The sequence below is a fragment of the Patella vulgata genome, chromosome 4 (genome assembly GCF_932274485.2).
Source record: "Patella vulgata chromosome 4, xgPatVulg1.2, whole genome shotgun sequence".
NCBI lineage: Eukaryota > Metazoa > Mollusca > Gastropoda > Patellidae > Patella > Patella vulgata.
The window spans coordinates 33,955,097-33,974,645 of NC_065882.2; the positions used below are offsets into that span (position 1 = coordinate 33,955,097).

Genomic DNA, 19,549 nt, shown 5'->3' on the forward strand with positions numbered 1-19,549 from the left:
TTTGGATTAATCAATGTCACTGACAATACAACAGAAGACAAAGTGGAAGGGACAAGCAAAATGTCCATGGTTTTAACAACCTTCACTGGCAGTCATCAATGCAATATGAAGATATAAATAAGGTTATTTTTCTGTCCATTTTCTCAAATGGACATATATATTTTATATTTTGGATTAATCAATGTCACTGACAATACAACAGAAGACAAAGTGGAAGGGACAAGCAAAATGTCCATGGTTTTAACAACCTTCACTATATTTGAACCCTTGATGAAATACAATAGGGCTTCACTATAATATGTTGACACACTGCTTGTACTGAAACTCACCATATATCGGACATCAATATAGTAACATCCAATAATACATAAAGACAATAGCTGTCAAAAGAATAAACCCTAGATTTCACAATATCTGTTGATACAAATATGTTTAAATTTCACAGGTATCAAAGAACTTTAAACAAAGGGTTACACTAGACAATGCTACAGGTATTAAAGGGCCTTTCATCACGAAATAACCAAAGTTAGTCACTAAAGTTATTTGTGACAGCAAATTTCAAGTTACCTGTACAAGCTGCATATCAACAATCCTTTGTGATTCTTCCTCCATCATAGTATAGGTAGTGTATTTTGCAGAGTAGCCTGGCGAGTCAGATCTTCCATCCCCTGAAAAATATAATATTTTAATTCCTTTGAAACTGAATTGGGGAACAGGCTGTGGTTATTCAATCGAAAAATTTAATATCTGTTGATTTATAATAGTTTTGCTGCACAGCAATATCAACACCATACCTATTGTTTTTTTGTTTTTTATTTTAATGGTATTTATGAATGACAAGTGTTAGCTGCTTACCTATTAATGAAACTGAAATACCATCTAGTGACTTTAGTATCATTTCTGCCAAAATTCCATTTTGTTGTCTTGTGTATTATACTCGGTCTACTACTGGTAACAGATAGGTATTTTGCAATGTATTATAGGTTAAGGGTTTGAAGAATTTTAAATCAATTGATGCAGTATATCTTGATATACCACTGAATGTATTACCACTGAAAAGAATACCAGCTGATAAAATCAGATTAATTAATGGCATCCTTCTCACTTGAGGTCCCCCATACCAACTGCCACTATGACCCTTGACACATTGCCAGCCTACCACTATCTGGGCGCCTTTATAGAATGGAACTGCTCTTATAATTCCTTCACCACAGAGTTGACATCTCTTAAAAAGTTCCATCACCTGTAAATATATGTTTAATATTATGAAATTTATTGAGGAATATGCTGACATGATAAAGCCAAAATATTTATAATCCACCTACTAGTGTTCTATTCCTGTAATTATATTTTCACACCTTTCGGAATGAAATTCATATTGTGGGGGGGGGGGGGTAATGTCCGCGCAGTGAAGCCAAAATAATGTCACTGGAGCTGGGCCAAAGGTCAATTTTTACACTAATAGACACATATTTACACATGCTTTTTAAAGGGGTTGAGATGGACAGGGGCTTCAGCATCCCCCGTCTGAAGACCCTGCTTTTCATTTGGTGTATGCTGCCTAAAATGGGTATAAAATTGTAATAAAATCCTAATACTAACCTTACTCTTCTCTGTCGGGTCAGAAAAAATTTCTCTTTCGGACTCAACAAACTCTGAATCTGAAGATGTTTCAAAAGTGGGCTGCCACAAAGGAGATGAATGACTGGCTACAGGGCTGGAGAATGGACTGCTTTTGGGTGGATCACTGAGGAGTTTTGAAACTGGGGGTAATGGTAATGGCTTACTCTGTTCCTGAAAATTAAATTTAAAGTCAGTATATATTGGTATATATTAATGTTTTATAATATTCAAGTGACACGCAGTGGCTAAGTTTGGTTTATATAGTCCCAATGAAAGCTACAGAGACGGGTAAAGGTCCTACAAGTAATAAATAGGAAAATTACCTTACAATGAAACACAGACAGTTATGAATAATATCTGAGATAACACATTATCAACATCTTTACATTTACCTAATTGCATTGAGCATACCCTGATTTCCAATACATCTATGTAGAAAACTTTCATTTTCTTACAGCTAATCTAGGATTTTTATATATAACTAATCCTATAAACGCTAGTAGCCTTCTGCACATGTATACAATATGTAATTCTTTGGGTGATGATACATTCGCATTTTATATATCAAACTCAGAAATCAAAAGAATTGATTAAATGTAGGTTTGACCATGATTAGGATTTTGTTTATTAATTTAAATTTTTTTTTTATAATAACTTCTGTACATTTTCTTAATTGATTAAATGTATGTTTGACCATTAGGATTTTATTTATTAATTTAAATTTTTTTTTAATAACTTACTGGATCTACAACAGTTTTTTCTTCTGTTCATTTTCTTAATTTTTCCCTCTTTAAATAGGCACTTCTCACATATTGAATTTGAGGTGTTGACTCATAGGCACATTTACTAGTAATAGTACATGTAAGCCTACTTGTTGCAGAAGTAGACTTTGGTTTACCTGAAGAAAAAATGTTTCAAAAGCATGAAAATAAAGTAAGACCTAATATGTTTACATTTTTGCCGAGAGATTATTGGCAAGACACACAATCAGTTATTTAAGAAATTGCCACATGTGGTAAGCAAGAATGTCAAAATAGCCCTGCGGCTACAGACCACAATTATTAACCGATTTCAATGAAACTTACAGATTATAATAACATTAATAATACCTCAAAATAGCCAAAATTTCGGCCACTTCCGGTTAGCGGTTTCCGAGATATCAGGTTACCACACATTTTATGTGGCACGGCTACAGACCACAATTATCAACCGATTTCAATGAAACGTACAGCTTATAATAACATTAATGATATCTCAAACTAGCCAAAATTTCGGCCACTTCCGGTTAGCGGTTTCCGAGATATCAGGTTACCACACATTTCATGTGGCACGGCTACAGACCACAATTATCAACTGATTTTAATGAAACTTACAGATTATTATAACATTAGTAATATCTCAAACTAGCCAAAATTTCGGCCACTTCCGGTTAGCGGTTTCGGAGATATCAGGCTACCACACAATTCATGTGGCACGGCTACAGACCACAATTATCAACCGATTTCAATGAAACTTACAGATTATAATAACATTAATAATATCTCAGCATAGCCAAAATTTCGGCCACTTCCGGTTAGCGGTTTCGGAGATATCAGGTTACCACACAATTCATGTGGCACGGCTACAGACCACAATTATCAACCGATTTCAATGAAACTTACAGATTATAATAACATTAATAACATCTCAAAATAGCCAAAATTTCGGCCACTTCCGGTTAGCGGTTTCCGAGATATCAGGTTACCACACATTTCATGTGGCACGGCTACAGACCACAATTATCAACCGATTTCAATGAAACTTGCAGATTATAATAACATTAATAATATCTCAAACTAGCCAAAATTTCGGCCACTTCCGGTTAGCGGTTTCGGAGATATCAGGTTACCACAGATTATAATAACATTAATAATATCTCAAACTAGCCAAAATTTCGGCCACTTCCGGTTAGCGGTTTCCAAGATATCAGGTTACCACACATTTCATGTGGCACGGCTACAGACCACAATTATCAACCGATTTCAATGAAACTTAAAGATTATAATGACGTTAATAATATCTCAAACTAGCCAAAATTTCGGCCACTTCCGGTTAGCGGTTTCGGAGATATCAGGTTACCACACATTTCATGTGGCACGGCTACAGACCAAAATTATCAACCGATTTCAATGAAACTTACAGATTATAATAAGAGTATTAAGAGCTCAAATTAGCCAAAATTTCGGCCACTTCCGGTTAGCGGTTTCCGAGATATCAGGTTACCACACATTTCATGTGGCACGGCTACAGACCATAATTATCAACCGATTTCAATGAAACTTACAGATTACAATAAGAGTATTAATATCTCAAACTAGTCAAAATTTCATGTGGCACGGCTACAGACCACATTTATATACCGATTTCAATGAAACTTACAGATTATAATAAGAGTATTAATATCTCAAACTAGCCAAAATTTCGGCCACTTCCGGTTAGCGGTTTCCGAGATATTAGGTTACCAAACATTTCCTGTGGCACGGCTACAGACCACAATTATGTACCGATTGCAATGAAACTTACAGATTATAATAACAATAATAATATCTCAAACTAGCCAAAATTTCGGCCACTTCCGGTTAGCGGTTTCCGAGATATCAGGTTACCACACATTTCATGTGGCACGGCTACAGACCATAATTATCAACCGATTTCAATGAAACTTACAGATTATAATAACAATAATAATATCTCAAACTAGCCAAAATTTCCGAGATATCAGGTTACCACACATTTCATGTGGCACGGCTACAGACCACAATTACCAACAGATTTTAATGAAACGTGCCGATTGTAATAGTATTAATAATATCTCAAGTTGGCCACTTCCTGTTAGCGGTTTCCAGTACCCTACACCTGGCTCGCAAACCTAAGCAGATTCCATTACCCTACATCTAGCTAGATGCAGGATACCGGAATCTGCCGAGGTTTGCCGAGTGATAACGGACGTCATTGTTGGTCACGTTTCCTTGACGTCATTTTAATGTCCATGGAAACAGTTGTTTATTGCAATCTGTGAAACATATTTTTTATTGGTCAATAGTCAGAATGCTTCAGTGTTGTCATAGATTCATGACGTCATTAGAGTAAAACTTTAGATCGAGTTAATTTAAATTTCAATCACTTCTTCTAAATCACTTGAAGAGCAGGGTTTTTTGGTTAACGAAAGGATTAGCTTTACTCTTAGAATTCGTTCATACATAGTAAATTAATTTTAGCATTGGCTTCCAATCATTTCATCTAAGTAATTGGTTTGTAAGATTAATCGAAGGATTTCTCTTTAAACTAGTTAAAACTTGCAAATTCATTTTTGTTATATTATTCAACGGTTTGTAAGATTAAGCAAAGGTCTGTACAATTAATAAAATGGTTTCTCTGTGAATTTGTTCAAAAACTGTGAATTCATTTAAGCATATTATAAATCATTTCATTTAAGCACACTCTAAAAACTGGTCTGTAAAATTAATAAAGGGTTACTCTGTGAAACGGGGTTGTTAAATTATTCAAAGGATTACTCTTTGAATTTGTTCATTTTAGCATAGCATTCATTTCATTGAAGCACACTCTAAAACGGGGTTGTTACACCGTGAATTTATTTTAGCATACCAACCATTTCATTTTATTCGAAGGATTATTTTGCCATACCAAGCATTTCATTTTTTTCGAAGGATTATTTTGCCATACCAAGCATTTCATTTTATTCGAAGGATTATTCTCTGATTATTTAACATACCAAGTTTAAAACCAAGTATTTCATTGTATTCGAAAGATTTATTTGGCATACCAACCATTTCATTTTATTCGAAGGATTACTCTCTGATTATTTAACATACCAAGTTTAAAACCAAGTATTTCATTGTATTCGAAAGATTTATTTGGCATACCAACCATTTCATTTTATTCGAAGGATTACTCTCTGATTTTTTATACACCGAAAACAGGTTTGTTAATTAAGAAAAGGTCTAAAATTATTAAAAGGATTTCTCTTTGAATTGGTTCTAATACTGTGTGTTTATTTTAGCATAACATTCATTTTATTTAAGCACACTCTAAAAACTGGTTTGTTATATTATTCAAAGGATTACTCTTTGAATTTGTTCTAACACCGTGCGTTTTAGCGTAGCATTCATTTCATTGATACACACTCTAAAACGGGGTTTGTTACACCGTGAATTGATTTTAGGATACCAACCATTTCATTTTATTAGAACGATTATTTTGCCATACCAACCATTTCACTTTAGCATACCAAGTTCAAAACCAACCATTTTATTTTATTCGAAGGATTATTTTGCCATACCAACCATTTCATTTTATTCGAAGGATTACTCTCTGATTATTTAGCATACCAAGTTCAAAACCAAGCATTTCATTTTATTCGAAGGATTATTTTGCCATACCAACCATTTCATTTTATTTGAAGGATTACTCTCTGATTATTTACACACCGAAAACAGGTTTGTAAATTAAGCACACTCTAAAAACTGGTTTGTTATATTACTCAAAGGATTACTCTTTAAATTTGTTTATACCGAAAAAAGGTTTGTAAGATTAAGCAGGTTTGAATTACAAAAGTATTACTCTGTAAAACAGGTTTGCTATATTATCAGCGAATTTATTCAAACATTGTACATTCATTTTAGTATGCCAATCATTTCATGTAAGTACACTATAAAAACAGATTTGTTATATTAATAAAAGGATTACGTATTTGTTCATAATTAATAAGTTCATTTTACTGGAGAGTATAGCCGCAAAGCTGTAAACAATGACTAATAGAGGTGAGATCGAAGAAAAGTTATCAAGGGGTACAGAATTTTCTGCTTGGGAAGAAATAAAAGCGTGCTTGGAAACACTGAAATCGTTTGGTATAATTTATTCAATACACAGAGGTGACAAGCTCATGTTCGATAGTCCTTGTATATACAGTCATGTAGAACTTAGATGCAAATTTGGCATACGAATGCGGTCTAAGATCTTATATAGATCGCATCAAAAATATTACGGTGCCCTGCAATGTAATTCTCGAATTTGCATTAGGTATAACAAACTAACCTCAAAACTTAGAATTGTTCATTCATCCTTTGACCACACAGACAAGGACGGCATCGCACACACAATTAACGAGGAGACAGCTGGTCATATTCCAGAATTAAGACGACTGGATAATACCCAAAAGGGATTTATAGATTCCATTGATTCGCTAGGGGTTCCAAGTAAAAAAATCGCCCACACTCTTCGTAAAAGAGCTGCGGAGAAAGGGGAACAATCTTTCATAACATCAAAAGACATTCGCAATTATATTTCAAAGTCTAAATCAGTCAGTGGGGTTTCCGAGGCTCAAAGGGTTATAACTGTTTTAGAAAAACAAAGAAAACAAGGAGCCATTATTGATTATCATGTTGATCAAAACTCTAACGAGCTTCAGCACGTATTTTTTCAGTCCAGACAAATGCAGGAATCCGCAAGTTTATTTAGCAGTGTTCTGCTTTTAGATGGTACGTATCGCTTAAGCAATTCGGGGTATGTTTTATATATTTGGCTTGGCATTGACAACACTTTGCGTGGACGAATGCTGGCATGGTCCCTCATTTCTCACGAAAATGTTAAAAATGTTACACAAGCTATTCTGACTTTTTTCAAACACAACCCCCAGTGTACCCAGGATACAAAATCAATTATAGTAGACAAATCATTTGTAGAATTATCCTCTTTACATATATTTTCTGACAAAATACCAAATGTAGATATACTGTTATGTGCTGTTCATACACTTCGAAATTTTGACAAATTGGTCAACAATATGACCTGGTCAGGCGATGAAAATAAAAAACTTGTTTCGACTGATCTCGATGACATTATTGAATACTTTGATAAAGAAGACTGCCATAGCCTTAAGTCTGACACACAAAAAAACAAAACAGCAAAAAACCACCATCAGACTATTCGTCAATCAACAAGATCAATTCTCCATAGAATGTTATATACTTCAAATAAAGGGACATTTTCTGATTTGTATAGCAAATTACTTAATTGTCCTTATCTCCCAGGTAAGTTTTTAGATGACTTTAGGGCTAACTGGGGGGATTGTAAAGAACTCTGGGCTAAATGTTTTAGAACGAACATCCATAATCTATTGATAGACGATAACAATAGACTAGAGGCATTAAATATGAGAATTTAAAAATCTGTTACGTCTTTGTATACGTCTCTTGATAATATCGTATCAAATCTTTTAACTTTCGAGGAAACCCACTATGCCATAGTTAATGAAATGAATTTTAAAAACATAATGAAACCTAGAGTTCCAAAAACATCTGATATTCCCGATCTAGGATGTATATATTCTATATGCACCGAAGAGGCCATCGTTTTCCTTGAGGAGGAATTTAAAAATGCTAAATCGCTGAAACTTTCTAAACGAGACGAAAGCTCGCTTTTATGGGCGGTTCGCTGCGGTTCTAACGTATACACAACGGGTTTGAAAAAATGTGCGTGTTCCTTTTTTCAACATTTATTTTTACCCTGTAGTCATCTAATGGCAGTACATCAGAAGGAAGGGTATCCTGCTGTGGCACCCGACGATATACCAAACAGATGGCTATGCAAACCTGTAATACAATTTTCTCGAAAAACAAAATACAACGATACTCATAAATGCAAACCAGGTTCTGGAGAGGAAGTACTGGATGATTCTGGGCATGACGTACTGGGCGATTCAGGGCATGACGTACTGGGCGATTCAGGGCATGACGTATTGGCCGATTCTGGACATGACGTACTGAACGATTCTGCTCATGACATACTTTGCGATTTTGATTTACCTGTTGACATCGATATTAAAGCTGTAGATAATTGTAAAGGAATACTAAATTCAGAGAATAACAAATATTCTATAACAAATCAAAAAAATGCATCAGACACCAAAACAAAATTAGAAGCATCAGAAAAATACAATAAAACAATGGCCATCTCTAAACAAATAGCACAACATTTATCGCTTGTTTCGAATGAAGAATTCAACATAAAATTTAATGTACTAAAACACTTATGCGAGTCTTGGTCCTTAGATTTTAGGGAAACAAAACGCAGGCGCATGTCTTCCGAAACACATCTTCCCCAAAACGACATTCCAATAAATAGTATAAACACCAAAACACAACCGGAAGAAATAATAATCTCGAGGAATAAAAAGGTGTTGGGTAGACCAAAAGGTTCTCGAAATAAGCAAAAATCTGTTACAATAAAGGCATCCCCAAAGAGAGCAAGGATACCTTTAAGTCAGCAAGTAAAACAAATTAATGACCTCATGATTAAGGAGGTGTCTGATTCTGATCAGAAATTGTCGGAAAATACAATTGATCATTTTCAAAATATGATCAAAACGACATATCCGCAAGCGCATGGGTTGGAACCAATAAATAAAGCGGACAATCTTGATTACTCTCGGCACAGAGGAGTTTTCACCCAAATAATTCCTTTACCTGACAATCTGTATGTTGTATTGTTTGGTGACAGTGACAAATCTGAATGTCACATATACGCATCATTTGCTCTTAATATACAATCAAATCCTGAAATTTTAAAGAACCCTACTAGAATAGATTCACAGACTTGGTCTCTCATTATGCAAGTAACTTCTCTAATGGAAATCGAAATGACGGTAGGGAAGTCCGTGGAGCTGTTCATTCATGATTCCAACATTACGCATAAAAATAACTCGGGCATTATTGCAATTGCAACAGCAATAGAACTATGTAGAACAGGAAGTCGGAATATGCGCAGCTTTAAAGTAGACGCCAGTCGAAAACATCTTGCGAAATGCATTTTAGAAAATGCAATAAGCCAATGTCCAAGTTCAGTAAAAATTATGCATAATGATTACATAACAATGGATCTGCAAGTATACTGCTATTGCAGAAAACCGGAAGTGGCTTTAGACATTTTTTCGACATCTCCGGAAACAATGGTAGAATGTCAAAAATGTCTGGAATGGTTCCACCAAACATGCATTGTCCATTCTGGCATAGATGATTTACATACTTTTACATGTAAGAAGTGCAACAATACCATGTCAGATAAGGAAAGGTTTGAGATATTTTTGCAGCGACACAAACCAGTCCCTCGCCCAATACTGCTGTCATCCGAAATAGAGCATGTAGATCCGCTAGATCTAATATCCTATATGGAAGTTGACAGAAATGTCGTACAGAAAGACAAAATGTCACTTCCCATATTAACAGAATCAATAAGGAAAGAAGGTATAAAAGAGCCACTTGAATTGGCAATAAAAAGGTATTCCTGTGATAATATTATCAGGGGTACAGCCTTTTTATACGAAGGGAATACGCGTTTGGCGGCAGCCATCAATCTGGGCCTCCATTGGGTACCATTAAAAACTCACTATAATTTTATTCCATCCAGCATAACCCCCCTTAACAAGCTTGTGCCGGCAGTTCCAGAAAGTATGCCAAACTACCCATCTCCATCTGACTTTGGGTTCATTACTAAGGAGTCGACTGGGAATCTGCCTTCTTGGGGAGGGAGAGGGGTAAATGAATGGTATCAATTGATTCATTTGTCCAACACTTGTACTATTGATAATTTTCTTGCCATATTTTTGTGTAACAGGGCATGTTTTTTTAAAGTTATGACTGACTTCTCATCTTTCGAACTTGAAGAGACGAACCAGGCTGTAATACAGAGGTTGCTTAAAAGCGTTGAGTTGCTCTCTAAAGGTTTGGATTTTGAGGGTAAGTATCATTTCTTTGGAAAACATGACTCTAGCCAAATATCAGTTGATTTGTATGGAAGTGAATATGAAATATTTATTTCGAAGTTCACTTTCATGTTTCAAACTACAGAAATATTTTCTTGCTCTCAACCCGATTGTAATTTTGTTCAACAATTTGTTGACGGAAAGACTGCAGTGGCAATAAAACCATTCCCCTCCCCCAATGACTCGGCTTTTCTCAAAAGTTTAGAAACATGGCATCAGTTGGGCAGTGAAACGGATAAGCCGTGTCCGAATTGCACGACAAAATTAAGTATCAGGCGTATTTGGAAACAACAACCACCACCATTTTTAATATATCAACCACATGCATGTAACATGAACAACTTACACTATGAAGATATTCCGATTAGCATAAACGTTCTTACAACACCTTACATACTAATCGGAATAACTTTTCATAATAATGCACATTTTACATGTATAATACGCATTCAAAACAAATGGCTGAGGTATAACGGACTCCAAAATATTAAGATTACCCCTATAAAAGACAATGAAAAGTTAGGCAGCATTGGTTCTATAGTTTATTTGCGCGAGGATTAGAATAGGATCTGCGCATAATGTATCTGCTTAAACTTTGTTTTGGTTTGTAGACTATTATTGAACACAATGGTACAAAAGATTACTAAATACTGTGTTATTTATTTCAGAGACATCTGTGTGTGATCACCAAAGACAACAATAACTATTAGTCATGTCAAAACTCCATTATCAACTTTTAATAGACCATTAACAAAGATTCTATCACTGATCAACATCAAATCCAAACTTCAGAACCACTTGCGATCTTCATAGGTTCTGCCATTACGCCACGATCGCCTAAAACAAATTTTACTGCTAATTTTCAATACACACATCTTGAGGTTCGATTACTGTAACAGTGTTTTGAATAGAGTTCCCAAAAACCCGTCTGCAAAACTCAAAATAATTTCAAAACACCGCCGCCAGAATAATAATAAGAACACAAAAATACTCTCACATGACTCCAATCCTAAAATCCTTACATGAGTTACCCATAGGAGCCCGGATAACTTTCAAGATTTTAACATTGGTGTATACTGTATGCGTCAACATGACCTTTCTCCACCTTACCCCACGGATCTCATTCAATCATATCAAACAGATCGACCACTTCGCTCACAAAATACACACTCATTAGTTGTGCCACAAGCTAAACTGAAATCCTATGGGGATAAAGATTTTAATGTTTGGTAACCTGATATCTCCGAAACCACTAACCGGAAGTGGCCGAAATTTTGGCTAGTTTGAGATATTAATACTCTTATTATAATCTGTAAGTTTCATTGAAATCAGTTGTTAATTGTGGTCTGTAGCCGTGCCACATGAAATGTGTGGTAACCTGATATCTCGGAAACCGCTAACCGGAAGTGGCCGAAATTTTGGCTAGTTTGAGCTCTTAATACTCTTATTATAATCTGTAAGTTTCATTGAAATCGGTTGATAATTGTGGTCTGTAGCCGTGCCACATGAAATGTGTGGTAACCTGATATCTCGTAAACCGCTAACCGGAAGTGGCCGAAATTTTGGCTAGTTTGAGCTCTTAATACTCTTATTATAATCTGTAAGTTTCATTGAAATCGGTTGATAATTGTGGTCTGTAGCCGTGCCACATGAAATGTGTGGTAACCTGATATCTCGTAAACCGCTAACCGGAAGTGGCCGAAATTTTGGCTAGTTTGAGATATTATTAATGTTATTATAATCTGTAAGTTTCATTAAAATCGGTTGATAATTGTGGTCTGTAGCCGTGCCACATGAAATGTGTGGTAACCTGATATCTCGGAAACCGCTAACCGGAAGTGGCCGAAATTTTGGCTAGTTTGAGCTCTTAATACTCTTATTATAATCTGTAAGTTTCATTGAAATCGGTTGATAATTGTGGTCTGTAGCCGTGCCACATGAAATGTGTGGTAACCTGATATCTCGTAAACCGCTAACCGGAAGTGGCCGAAATTTTGGCTAGTTTGAGCTCTTAATACTCTTATTATAATCTGTAAGTTTCATTGAAATCGGTTGATAATTGTGGTCTGTAGCCGTGCCACATGAAATGTGTGGTAACCTGATATCTCGTAAACCGCTAACCGGAAGTGGCCGAAATTTTGGCTAGTTTGAGATATTAATACTCTTATTATAATCTCTAAGTTTCATTGAAATCGGTTGATAATTGTGGTCTATAGCCGTGCCACATGAAATGTGTGGTAACCTGATATCTCGGAAACCGTTAACCGGAAGTGGCCGAAATTTTGGCTAGTTTGAGATATTTATACTCTTATTATAATCTCTAAGTTTCATTGAAATCGGTTGATAATTGTGGTCTGTAGCCGTGCCACATGAAATGTGTGGTAACCTGATATCTCGGAAACCGTTAACCGGAAGTGGCCGAAATTTTGGCTAGTTTGAGATATTTATACTCTTATTATAATCTCTAAGTTTCATTGAAATCGGTTGATAATTGTGGTCTGTAGCCGTGCCACATGAAATGTGTGGTAACCTGATATCTCGGAAACCGTTAACCGGAAGTGGCCGAAATTTTGGCTAGTTTGAGATATTAATACTCTTATTATAATCTCTAAGTTTCATTGAAATCGGTTGATAATTGTGGTCTGTAGCCGTGCCACATGAAATGTGTGGTAACCTGATATCTCGTAAACCGCTAACCGGAAGTGGCCGAAATTTTGGCTAGTTTGAGCTCTTAATACTCTTATTATAATCTGTAAGTTTCATTGAAATCGGTTGATAATTGTGGTCTGTAGCCGTGCCACATGAAATGTGTGGTAACCTGATATCTCGTAAACCGCTAACCGGAAGTGGCCGAAATTTTGGCTAGTTTGAGCTCTTAATACTCTTATTATAATCTGTAAGTTTCATTGAAATCGGTTGATAATTGTGGTCTGTAGCCGTGCCACATGAAATGTGTGGTAACCTGATATCTCGTAAACCGCTAACCGGAAGTAGCCGAAATTTTGGCTAGTTTGAGATATTAATACTCTTATTATAATCTGTAAGTTTCATTGAAATCGGTTGATAATTGTGGTCTGTAGCCGTGTCACATGAAATGTGTGGTAACCTGATATCTCGTAAACCGCTAACCGGAAGTGGCCGAAATTTTGGCTAGTTTGAGATATTATTAATGTTATTATAATCTGTAAGTTTCATTAAAATCGGTTGATAATTGTGGTCTGTAGCCGTGCCACATGAAATGTGTGGTAACCTGATATCTCGGAAACCGCTAACCGGAAGTGGCCGAAATTTTGGCTAGTTTGAGATATTATTAATGTTATTATAATCTGTAAGTTTCATTAAAATCGGTTGATAATTGTGGTCTGTAGCCGTGCCACATGAAATGTGTGGTAACCTGATATCTCGGAAACCGCTAACCGGAAGTGGCCGAAATTTTGGCTAGTTTGAGCTCTTAAAACTCTTATTATAATCTGTAAGTTTCATTGAAATCGGTTGATTATTGTGGTCTGTAGCCGTGCCACATGAAATGTGTGGTAACCTGATATCTCGGAAACCGTTAACCGGAAGTGGCCGAAATTTTGGCTAGTTTGAGATATTAATACTCTTATTATAATCTGTAAGTTTCATTGAAATCAGTTGATAATTGTGGTCTGTAGCCGTGCCACATGAAATGTGTGGTAACCTGATATCTCGGAAACCGCTAACCGGAAGTGGCCGAAATTTTGGCTAGTTTGAGCTCTTAATACTCTTATTATAATCTGTAAGTTTCATTGAAATCGGTTGATAATTGTGGTCTGTAGCCGTGCCACATGAAATGTGTGGTAACCTGATATCTCGGAAACCGCTAACCGGAAGTGGCCGAAATTTTGGCTAGTTTGAGACATTAATGTTATTATAATCTGTAAGTTTCATTAAAATCGGTTGATAATTGTGGTCTGTAGCCGTGCCACATGAAATGTGTGGTAACCTGATATCTCGGAAACCGCTAACCGGAAGTGGCCGACTTTTTGGCTAGTTTGAGCTCTTAAAACTCTTATTATAATCTGTAAGTTTCATTGAAATCGGTTGATTATTGTGGTCTGTAGCCGTGCCACATGAAATGTGTGGTAACCTGATATCTCGGAAACCGTTAACCGGAAGTGGCCGAAATTTTGGCTAGTTTGAGATATTAATACTCTTATTATAATCTGTAAGTTTCATTGAAATCAGTTAATAATTGTGGTCTGTAGCCGTGCCACATGAAATGTGTGGTAACCTGATATCTCGGAAACCGCTAACCGGAAGTGGCCGAAATTTTGGCTAGTTTGAGCTCTTAATACTCTTATTATAATCTGTAAGTTTCATTGAAATCGGTTGATAATTGTGGTCTGTAGCCGTGCCACATGAAATGTGTGGTAACCTGATATCTCGTAAACCGCTAACCGGAAGTGGCCGAAATTTTGGCTAGTTTGAGCTCTTAATACTCTTATTATAATCTGTAAGTTTCATTGAAATCGGTTGATAATTATGGTCTGTAGCCGTGCCACATGAAATGTGTGGTAACCTAATATCTCGGAAACCGTTAACCGGAAGTGGCCGAAAGCTAGTTTGAGATATTAATACTCTTATTATAATCTGTAAGTTTCATTGAGATCGGTTGATAATTGTGGTCTGTAGCCGTGCCACATGAAATGAGACTTGTCACATGTGGCAAATAGTCTCCGGATTGTCTTACCACATGTGGCAAATAGCCCCAGCCAATTTAATATCAACCTAGAATAATCAAACAGAATGTGGGGTCTTTCTAAACAAAAGAACATGCCTGCCTTTACTACATGTAGTTCCCTTCAAGAAACCATAAAATGAAAAGCAATCGTTCTCATCCATTGATCAAAATTTGAAGAGAGAAAGAGAAATGGGGTTTAATGTCCACTTGACACAAACTAGGTCATTTCAGGACTAACATATGGTTCACTTTTATTTCAATAATTTGCTTGCATGTAGGGCCTTTAGCAGTGGTAGAAAACTGAATATCTCGGAGAAAATGCATGAGTTTGGACTTGCGACCTTACTAGGCCTACTTAATTGTCACGTACAACTGGGGAATCGAGACCTAGCCACTTGACTCAATGGCAGACCTTTTGATACAACTCTCCCTCAAAATTTGAAACATGCTTTACTGTTCGTAAGAATCATTGAACAAAACTGAGTACGTTTTCAGGGACATTGTTATTGTATAATATGGGACTGTGCATGGCTATAGCCCCTATAAATGACTTACCTTTACTTGTTTGACATTCTTCGAAAGAATATTGAGTAGGAACAGCTGTCTTTTTCAAAATATTTCTTTTCTTAAATAGCCTAGATAAGGTGCCACTAAATGCTTTGTTTGACATTCGTAGTCACTTGGTTTAAAATGTTTGCCACATACGTGATAGTTCTTTAGTTTTTGTGCACTCATGTTGACAGGAAAGTTCTGATTTCTTATGTTGACAAGCCACCGTCGTCTTTGTTCCCGATCTTTTGGAAAATTGTGGAAAGGAATGCCAAGTTTGACAGATAACGTTGGATGTGAACATCCCGGTACACAACAACAGTACATTTTTAGTAAGAAAATCTCCAATCACAGTCTTATATTAACCAAAACAAACCACATTATATCATTGAGCTTACAATCAAAACAATGTTTGTTTTCCTTTGAGGTTCGTCACTTCCGTTTTGGAAAGGTCGAGGCCACTGCTAAACCGCGCTATTGCGCTTTACTTAAAAATTATATTTGGAATCTATGTAAGTTATTCTATCGCATATGTAATATTCACTGACACCAATATTGTCCTTTAAGATTGTTGATTGGGTAATCAAGTTCTGGTTTATTTATATTATCAATATAATGTAACATGCCGAAAATGATAGTTTTGATGAACTGAGAAGTGTCACGTCGAGAATTACACACTGGAAAGAAACATGTGTAATTTCGTTAATTTTAAAATAAAACATCGTGCAGTAAGTAAAAAAAAAAATATGCAATAACTTAATAGTTGACATGACCCAGTTAACATTGATGGTTAGATTTACGTAAAGTTTACGTCATTATGGTTAGATTTTGGTTAGCGTCCAATAATGGTAAAATTCTTTGGTTAAATTTACGTTACTTTTACGTCATAATGGTTATGGTTACTTTTACGTCAGAAAATGACGTAAATGTAACGTAAACTTTATGACGGATTACTAACCATTTTTTTTCCCCTTTGAATACTTCTTGATTAAATAACATTACAAGTGTGTGCACATTCTAACAATTGATATATAGTCGGAATTCAGACATAATAATTATATATGTATTATTGGTTATAATTCTAACGTTAATTCTAACGTAAATTTTACATCAGGTTTCTAACCGTTAGTTTATGGTTAGTTTTCTGACGTAAATCTAACGTTAGTTTTTTGACGTAAATCTAACGTTAGTTTTCTGACGTAAATCTAACGTTAGTTTTCTAACGTTAATATAATGTTAGTTTTCTAACGTTCAATGTAATGTTAGTTTTATGTCATAATTTTAACCGTTAATTTAACGTTAGTTTTCTAACGTAAATCTAATGTTAATTTTATAACATAAATCTAACTTTAGTTTTCTAACATAAATCTAACGTTAGTTTTCTAACATAACCTGATATTAGTTCTAAAACGTAAAACAAATGTCAGTTTAATGTCATGATACTAACAATTAAGTCCCTGACAAGACAGCTGTCTAGTCATTAAAATGGGTAAGACCCTGGCTTGCTAGCCTGGAGGTCGGGTGTTCGATCCCTGCATTGGCCGAGAAAGTTCATCCAGATTTCCGGCGTGGTTTCCCCTTGTCAGTGATGCAGGACGGAGAGCCTGACAAGGACAGCTGTCTAGTTGTTCAGATGGGCTAAAAAACCGAGGTACCGTGTACACATTGGCATGCATGTAAAAGATCTCTTGACAGTTGGAATTCGATATAAGAGTAGGCCGTAGTGCCACTGTCGGGGCAAAATTTCCTTCATAACACACTGTATGGTGTATGGCCATCTTCATTAGCCCAGTTCGGAGCAGAACAGTTGGACGTTAAACCCCATTTCATTTCATTACATTTTGTATCCATTTCTAAGTGCCCAAGAATAGAGATCTAGCTCCTTTAATAGTTGCGGTCTGTAGGTGACACACAAAGAGAAAACGAATGAATGAATGATCTACTCTCATTTCAAATTCCAAATGTCAAGGGTTCTTTTACGTGCACACCCACGTGATGGACTAGACGCTTTTTTTGGGGTCCTCTGTCCTACACCACTACTAACAAAGGGAACTTTCTTGACCAACATGGGGATCACGTTGGCTAAGTGGGTAAGACGCTGACTTGCTAGCCTGGAGGTTGGGTGTTCGATCCCTGCATTGGCTGAGAAAGTTCATCCAGATTTTCCTGCGTGTTTTCCCCTTGTCAGTGATACAGGACGGAGGGCCTGACAAGAACAGCTGTCTAGTCAGGGATGAAAAACTGAGGTCACGTGTACACACAGGAGTGCACATGAAAGATCCCTTCGTAGTTGGAACTTGATATAAGAGTAGGCCATAGCACCGCTCCCTGGGCAAAATTTCCTTCATAGCATACTGTATGGCGTATGCTCGTCTTCATTAGCTCAGTTTAGGAGCAGAACAGTAGGACGTTAAACCCGATTTCATTTCATTTTTCTCGACCAACACGGAAATTGAACCCCTCATTTGCTAGCCAGTGTGTTACTAATTACTACGAAGAGAGAGAGAGAAATGGGGTTTAACGTCTACTCGACACAAACTAGGTCATTTCGGGACTAACATATGGTTTAATTTTTATTTACATAATTCGCTTGCGCGTAGGGGTCTTTAGCAGTGGGAGAAAACCGGAGGTTGGACAGGCGACCCTACTCCTTGTCACGTACAACCGGGGATTCGAAACCACGCCAGTCAACTCAATGACAAACTTTATGATACAGCGCCCGCACGCTAACCATTCAGCCATCCAACCCCCCCCCCCCCCCATTACTAATTACTAAGTTTGTGAAATGTAGGTTTTTCCTCATGTAGGTTTGTCCTGATGAAATCGGTTTATTGTCCTACTGTTCTGCTCCGACTGGGCTAATGAAGACAGGTACATACCATACAATGTGCTATGAGGGAAATTTTGCCCCAGCAGCGGCACTATGGCCTACTAATATCGAATCCAACTGCCAAGGGATCTTTTCGTGCAAGCCAATGTATACATGGTACCTCGGTTTTTTGTCCCATCTGAGTGACTAGACTACTGTTCTTGTTCCTGCACCTCTGACAAGGGGAAACCATGTCGGAAAATCCTGATGAACTTGCTCCACCAATGCAGGGATCGAACACGTGCCCTCCGGATAACCGAGCCAGCATCTTACGCACTTAGCCACCGTGGTTTTATCAAAATTAGTAATGAAGATGTGCTATGACAGAAATTTTGCCTGGACAGCAGCATTACTGCACTTACTAATGAAGATGTGCTAGGAAAGACATTTTGCCTGGAGAGCAGCATTTCCGCATATAGTCATTACCAATAGTTCTAAGTGCACGCCAACCTGTAAAACAGGTCTTTACACACTTTTCCATCATTACCAATTACTAGTCTGCGGGTTCACTAGTCCGTGGGTGCAATAATCCGTGCATTCACTAGTCCACTAGTCTGACTCTATAAAATACTATAAATATGAGTATTAAAGAAACCCAGTAGATATGGTGACTGATATCACCCTTCGTAAGGCGATAACCCAACATCACGGCATTTTAACCCGAAATCACAACATTTTAACCATTATAGCATATGCCCTTCTTCATTAGCCCACTTGGAACAAAATAGTAGGATGTTCAAACCCCATTTAAAATTCATTTTCATACTTTTCTGCACCAATTGGACTATTGAAGATAGTCATACGCAATGCAGAGTGCTATGACGGAAATTTTCTATGGACTGTGGCAGGGCGGAAGATCTGGCAAGGGATAAGGTATAGTTGTTCGGGTCATACGAAAAATCAAGTCCTCATGTACATATTGGCATGCACGTAAAAGACACTCTGACAGTTGTAATTCAATAGTGCCGCTATCCGTGCAAAGTTT

General features: G+C 36.6%; 1 long non-coding RNA gene across 1 annotated transcript; it reads right to left on the reverse strand.

Moving 5' to 3' along the window:
* Nucleotides 1–904: 904 nt before the first annotated feature.
* Nucleotides 905–16,116, reverse strand: LOC126817194 (uncharacterized). Its single transcript, XR_007678856.1, has 4 exons — nucleotides 15,702–16,116; nucleotides 2,364–2,521; nucleotides 1,603–1,794; nucleotides 905–1,243 (listed from the first exon to the last, which is right to left on the reverse strand). It is a non-coding gene; the product is annotated as an uncharacterized LOC126817194 (long non-coding RNA).
* Between the last annotated feature and the right edge of the window lie 3,433 nt (nucleotides 16,117–19,549).